The sequence below is a fragment of the Echinops telfairi genome, unplaced genomic scaffold (assembly GCF_000313985.2).
Source record: "Echinops telfairi isolate 266 unplaced genomic scaffold, ASM31398v2 ScPeMD7_7423;HRSCAF=8461, whole genome shotgun sequence".
Classification (NCBI taxonomy): Eukaryota; Metazoa; Chordata; class Mammalia; order Afrosoricida; family Tenrecidae; genus Echinops; species Echinops telfairi.
Window position 1 is genome coordinate 237,022 of NW_022111323.1, and position 6,951 is coordinate 243,972.

Here is a 6,951-nt window from a genome sequence, read left to right on the forward strand (position 1 = left end):
GTGCACCAAACCACGAGGGCAATGTAACCACATGGAGAAATGCATGAAAAGATTGGGCTACAGGGCAAGCCCCAATCAGAGCCACACTGACCCCCTCCCTAGAAGTATGTGCAACAGAGAGCAACACAAAACCTACAGGTTGGGGAGAGGGGCCAGCATACTACCCCAGAAAACCAAGAAGGAAAAAGAGCAAGGGATGGTCTAGACCCCATATCAGCACTGCTAATGCACAGAGAGGACTTTAAGGCCAGCAACAGTTCAAGACATGCTGTCCTTTACTGGAACATACTGCTACAGAGGACAATACTGGGGACACACAGTGGAGAGTTAGTACGGCCTGAACCCCAGGCAGCAGGGCGAACCAAAGTGGGAAACATAACAGATCAGCAAAAACAAACCAAAAATAAAGCCACAAGTCCCCTAAAGAGCCCTCAAAATAGACTTCAGGCTCAGACGGGCAGCTCCGAGAATTTCCCCAGGACCAGTGGGGAGATAGTCATAAAGGTCAGCAAACAGACCTGGAATAATGTTATTGTTGTTTTCTTTTCCATCTTTTCTTTTAGTTTGTTCCATGTTATTGTTTGTTTGCCTACTATATAAGATAGGCATGGGAAGCAAGCTCAGGGAGAAGCAACAGAACTTGAGGGGAGACTTTAGGGGAGAGGCAGGGAAGGGAGCAGTAAGCAAACAATGCCATCGACAGGGGAACAATTAGGGAAGTGTTGGAGCAACAGCAATCTAACTTAGAGGCATTACTAAGAGGGGGAAGCAGGGTGAGTGTGATGGTGGGGCAGGAAGAAGGTAAAAGGAAACAGAGGAATGATCAACGAAGCAAAATTATGGTAAGAGTATACCTTTATCCATAGGTGTATACATATGTAAATACATTAATTCATAAAAATAGAGGTATTGGCCTATGTACATATATTTATATGGCAATACACTGAGGTAGTGGACAGACATGGGCCTCTTCTCATACCCTCCCTCAACACAAGAACACTTTATTCTAACAACCTGGCATTCTGTGATGCTCACCCTCCTGGCATAATTGCTGAAGACAAAATGGGTGCATAAACCAATGTGGTGAAGAAGCTGATGGTACCGGCTATTTAAAGATAGAGCATCTGGGGTCTTAAAGCTTGAAGTTAAACAAGCAGCCATCTAGCAGAGAAGCACCAAACCCACATGCAAGAAGCACTCCAGCCTGTGCAATCACGAGGTGTCGCTGGGACCGGGTAACAGACATGACAATACCCATAACAAACAAACAAAAACAAAATATTGTTGAGAATGAGATGGGTCAGAACAGAGACCCAAAGCCCATCTTTAGACAATGGAACATCCCCCCCACAGAGTGGGTATCAGAGAAGGGATGAGTCAGCCAGGGCACAATAAAGCACTGATGAAACACACAATATTCCTCTGGCTCCATGAGGCTTCCTCAACCCTTACTATCATGACCCAGTGCTGCCTCTCACTTCGGACTACACCGGGAGCATGTACACAGATACAGATAAGAGATAAGAGCTCATGACACATGGGAGCCAGTAACAGGAATGGGAATATCAATACCAGAAGAGTGGGGGAAGGTGGGAAAAGAAGGAAAGGAGGGGGGAACCAATCACAATGATCAGCACACAACCTCTCCAGGGGAATGAACAACAGAAACCATGGGGAATGGAGACAGTGGTCAGTGTAAGTTAAGAAATTAATTATAATCTATTAAAGGGACACCAGAGGAGAGGAGGGAAAAAAGAGGAGCTGATACCAAGGTCTCAATAGAAATTAAATGTCTAGAAAAGAATGATGGCAACATATGTACAAATATGCTTGCTATAATTGATGTATGGATTGTTATAAGAGTTGTAAGAGCCCCCAATAAAATGATCTTTTAATTTAAAAAATGAAGTAAAATCAATACCTTCCTCTACCATTTCTAAATAAATAAGAAAGATTAGAGCAGAGAGAAATGAATCAAAACCCAGAGAAGTAAAAGAAATAATCAGAAATACCAGAAGTTGGTTATTTGAAAGGTTTAATAAAATTAACAAACCATTGGTAAAGACATCTAACAAACAAGAAGGAAAAGCTGCAATAACATAAATTGCAAATGAAATAAGTGAAGTCAAAAGATCTAACAAAAATTAAATTAAAATAGAATATTATAAAGAACTATAATCCTATAAATTTGAAAACCTAAATGAAATGCATAAATTTCTACTTACCTAAATTTAAATGGACTGAAGTAAAAACACCTTAACAGACCCAAACAAAAGAAAATATTGATCAGGTCATTAAAAATTTCCCCACTGAGCTGCTGGTGCTCCTGGTGCTCCTAACACGGAAACTAGCTACTTCGTTAGCTTCAATGCACATGAGGAGGAGACAACCAGGTCACCTTAGGCACTAAGATGGGGTTCATCTTCGAGGTGCCTAAAGGCGGCTTCCTGGGCATCATGGAGATCACGGGGCCTGATAATAATGGGATCTACAAAGAAGGCCAAGGGTCCAGTAGGAAATACCCATTTGCTGCTCACATGGATGGAATTTACAATTTTGTTTTAGCAATAGGATGTCCACCATGACTCCAAAGATAGTGATATTCACCATTGACATTGGGGTGGCCCTGAAAGAACAAGACATGGAAACAGAATCTCACCAGAACAAGCTAGAAGAAATGATTAATGAGCTAGCAATGGCGACAATAGCTGTGAAGCATGAGGCTCATGAGGATGCATGAGTACATGGAGTTTCCAGAAAGAATACACAGAGACAAAGAGAGAAAGAATACAATGGCAATGCAAACAGCAGAGTGGTCCTTCTTTGAACCTCTGTTCTAGTTGTCATGATGTTGGGATAGATCTACTACTTGAAGAGATGTTTTAAAGTCCAGAGGGTGGTTTTAAAAGAGCCTTTTTTTCTGATGATCCCAAACTCATACCTCACTCTTGACCAAACCCCTTGGACACAATAATGTTAGTATTTGTTTTCCTTTTTTGTACTTTCCATTTCACAGGTTTTTTTGTGTGTGCGTGTGTGATTCATAGATATTGGGGGTGGGGTTATCTTTTTAGGAGAGTTGACAGTTGGTTAGCATTATTTTTTATATGAAGTCTGCCTCCATTATCCAGGCCCTTGCAGAACTCAGGCACTCAAACTGAAATATAGGTAAGGCATCCTTCTTAGGTCTCTTTGTTTTTGTGGAGAACATCCACCCAAAGCCGAAGAGAATATTACAGAAATGTCTGCAGTTCAGGACAGTCAAGATGGCTCTCCGAAGAAGCAACAATCTGAATCTTGACAGTTGCCTCCCAGCTGAATAGCTGAGCACTGTAACTTAGGAGTCTGTCACCATGTTTGGGCACTTTTAGATATATTCTGTAACTTATTTTTGCTTTAAAATAAGACTTATTCAAACACACAATTCCCCTTGACCCCACCTCCTCTTTAAATGTCTATCCTGAACTTTAAGACTCAATCACTTCCACTTAAATTGATGACGCAGGCAGTTAGTAACCAATTTTTGGTTTCTTTCGAACCTCCTAAGAAATCTATGTTCGAGCTGATCTTTGCAAGGTTGAGTGAAATGCTAGCTTTTTTCACTTTTCCCCCTGTGCTTGCATGCAAACATTCTCTATTCTTGGTACCTAGGAAATGTAGGCTCACTTGATTGGAAAAATCTAGCTTTCTGATGTCAAAGAGTTAAAGCTTCTTGGATTTCATTGTGATAATATACAGCCACTTTTTTTTTTTGGCAGTAGCATTTTGGGCTACTGTTCAATTAGGATACTGATGTCAGTTCTTGAGTTTGGGGTTTTATTTCTCCTGGGTTTTTCATTCTGGCACATGTGAATTTGTTTTGCATAAAATGAAATACATTTCTCTTGGTCTCTGATGATGGGTTTAAAATTACAGGAACATCTGGTTGTGGTCTGGGAGTGAACCAAGATTATGTCGGGACTGATTAGGTACTTGGATATATTTTTGATCTTTGCAAAGGAAAAACTACAAGTAATGAGCTTTATATAATTATTTTAAATTTGTTACAGATTTTCATGTTTAGGATAAGCAATTTATCAACCTTGATTGAAATACTTTCCAATTTCTTGGTGTGTGAAAACATGTCAAATTTTAATTATCATATGTAAATTTACAATTGGTTATGTAGCTAATATATTCCAGGCTCAGTAAATAAACAATTATTTTTAAAAGCAAAACAAAACAGAACTCCCAACAAAGGAAGTCCAGACCCAGATGACTTCCATGGTAAATTCTACTAGATATTCAGAAAAGTTACCACCAATTCTACACTAATTATTTTACTCTAGTTATTCTAATTGTATAGAAAAGGCTGGAAAACACTTAAATTTTTTTATAACCCTGATACCAAGACAGGCAGGGAGAGCATTAAAAGGAAGCATTTTAGACAAATATCCTTCATGAAAACAGATTCAAAACAAAATCTAACACAATAGAATACATATATATACAAAACACATCATGATCAAATGAGATACATCCAGGTATGCCAGGATGGTTCAACATTAGAAGGAAAAGGAATCCACCATATGAATAAAACACAGTTAAAAACTACATGATCATATTGATTAATGTAGAAAAAGCATTTGAGAAAATCCAAACTCTTCTTGTTTTAAAAAACAAACAAAAAACTCTCAACCAAACAGGTATAGAGTAGAAATTTCTTGATATAAAAAAAGATATAAACACAAAACCAATGGCCAACATTATTCACAATGGAAGAAAAATGCAAGTATTTCCTTTACAAGTGAGAGTCAGACAAGTGACTCACTCTCTCACTCACTCACTCTCTTACTCTCTCACTCACTCACTTTCATTAAAAAAAAAGACAAAAAAGAGACAGACAAATATGCCCTTTATCGCCACTCCTATTCAATATTGTGCTGGAAGACTTACCAAGAGCTATCAGAAAAGAAAAACAGGAAATTATAGGCAGCAAGATTGGCAAGAAAGACTAGAATTTACATGTCAATTCAGTTTGCCTAATAAAAAATAATTGTATGTCATTATTTTATTATTTTGACTGCTTACTAAGTAATTTTATTTTCCTTTGAAATTATTTAATCGGCTTAATTATTAATTATTAATATCATTCATTCAAGGGATTTTTATTACTATTCAGAATCTTCATTTATTCTTGATGTAGCCTGACAATATCAAGATTATGTTATGCCTAAAGTTCTAAAAATATCGCTATTATTTTAATATTATATATCAAGATTATTAAGTTATACCTAATGCTCTAAAATAATGCTAATGATTATGTTCACAAATATTTTCATCTAAAGTTCCTTTTAGTTTTTGAATTTATTTAGTTTTGCAATACTTTTATAGTTAATTCCTATCAAGTCTTTCAATTTTAAGAAGTATTACTATAGCATAATCTTTACCATTTAAGGCTTGTCACTACAGGTAAGTTTACTTTGCATGACCAAATATTTCAACAAAATGGACTGTGTCAGACTTGTGAAAATGGCTATAATATTACAAACATGAACACCACTGGACTAAATCAAGATTTCTAGACCTCATATGTCAAACCTCACCAGTTTTCAGAATACTCTTCCAAAGTTGCAAGAGACCAAAATTTACTACCTCAAATCGAGTAAACAAAGGTTAAGGTTTACATGAGAATATTACTGATATAATCAATGTTCTATTACCTCTATATAAGACACCGCCTTTTAAATTTCTCTAGTTATTCCAGATCTGTGTATCCAATGGTATAATTCTTTAAATTCCAGTTTTGTACCTCAAATATGATTAGAAAATATTAGAGGAATGTAAAATTTCTCACTAAATATATCCAGAATGTTTTACTTAATCCTACCAGTGGAATCCAAGAAATGAATAATGAAATAATAAGAGGAGCTCTTCAAAACTAAATGTTTTTTTCTTCTGTTACTTATATTAGCTGTGTTAGTCTGGATAGACTAGAAAAACATATTCATAGACACTCATATGTGTATAAGAGAAGGTTTTTATACAAGAGCAACTGAATATTGAGAAAACATCCCAGCCCACTCCAGATCAAGTCCATATGTCTGATATTAGCCCTTATGTATGATACCAATCTGTAAATTCCTCTTCAGACTCATGCAAAACATGCAATGACGCCAAATGCAGGAAGATCAAAGACCAGTGGGTGGAAAATCTTGTGCATGCAGTGGCAGTTGAAGCATCTCAGCGCTGGCAGGGGTCTACACGTGGCTTTCACCTCCAAGAATCTAGCGTAGCTCCATGTGTCTTCTCAACAGAAATGTCTCACAGGGAGTGTGCGCGTGTCCTGCCTCCAGCGAGCTATCCAAATGAGGTCAGGAACTTGAGACCTGATTGACAGGTTAAACTCCACCTCTTCACTCTAAAGTCTCAAATTGACAACAACGTATGTAACTAGCACACTAGCATTTTTTTAAAATACTCTAAAAGATATTTTTCACAGGTTAGAGAACTCTTTGATAAGTACAAACTAGAATATAAAAATCTAATTAATATCTCAGAAAAAGAAAATATATACTGGGAAAGACATCAATTAAAAGGATCATTGGAATCTTGCTGGAAGGAATCCTACCTAATCTTTTCCACTAACCCTTAAGTTACTAAATTATAAAAAATTAAACTTGAATCCATCTGTCTCAAAGGAGGCTAAAACCTCTTCCTGGACTATTCAAAATAGTGAAGGAATTAAGCTGCTAGTCAAGTGCTCTTGTAGCCAGAAACAAATAAATTCAGAAGTATACAACTCCTCCCAAATTCATGGAAAACAATTTTATGTAAACTACTAACATTTCTGAACTTTATTTCCTGACTGCTGGAATTCTTATTTTGCTATATATTGATTTTTAAAAAATCATTTTATTGGGGCTCATACAACTCTCATCACAATCCACACACACATCAATAGTGTAAAGC

General features: G+C 36.9%; 1 protein-coding gene and 1 pseudogene across 2 annotated transcripts in view; one reads left to right on the forward strand and one right to left on the reverse strand.

Moving 5' to 3' along the window:
* LOC115872300 overlaps positions 1 to 2,974 on the forward strand; it is a 5,956-nt pseudogene extending 2,982 nt beyond the window's left edge.
* Positions 1 to 6,951, reverse strand: part of ZC4H2 (zinc finger C4H2-type containing) — a 67,093-nt gene that overhangs the window by 32,042 nt on the left and 28,100 nt on the right. The window lies entirely within an intron of this gene.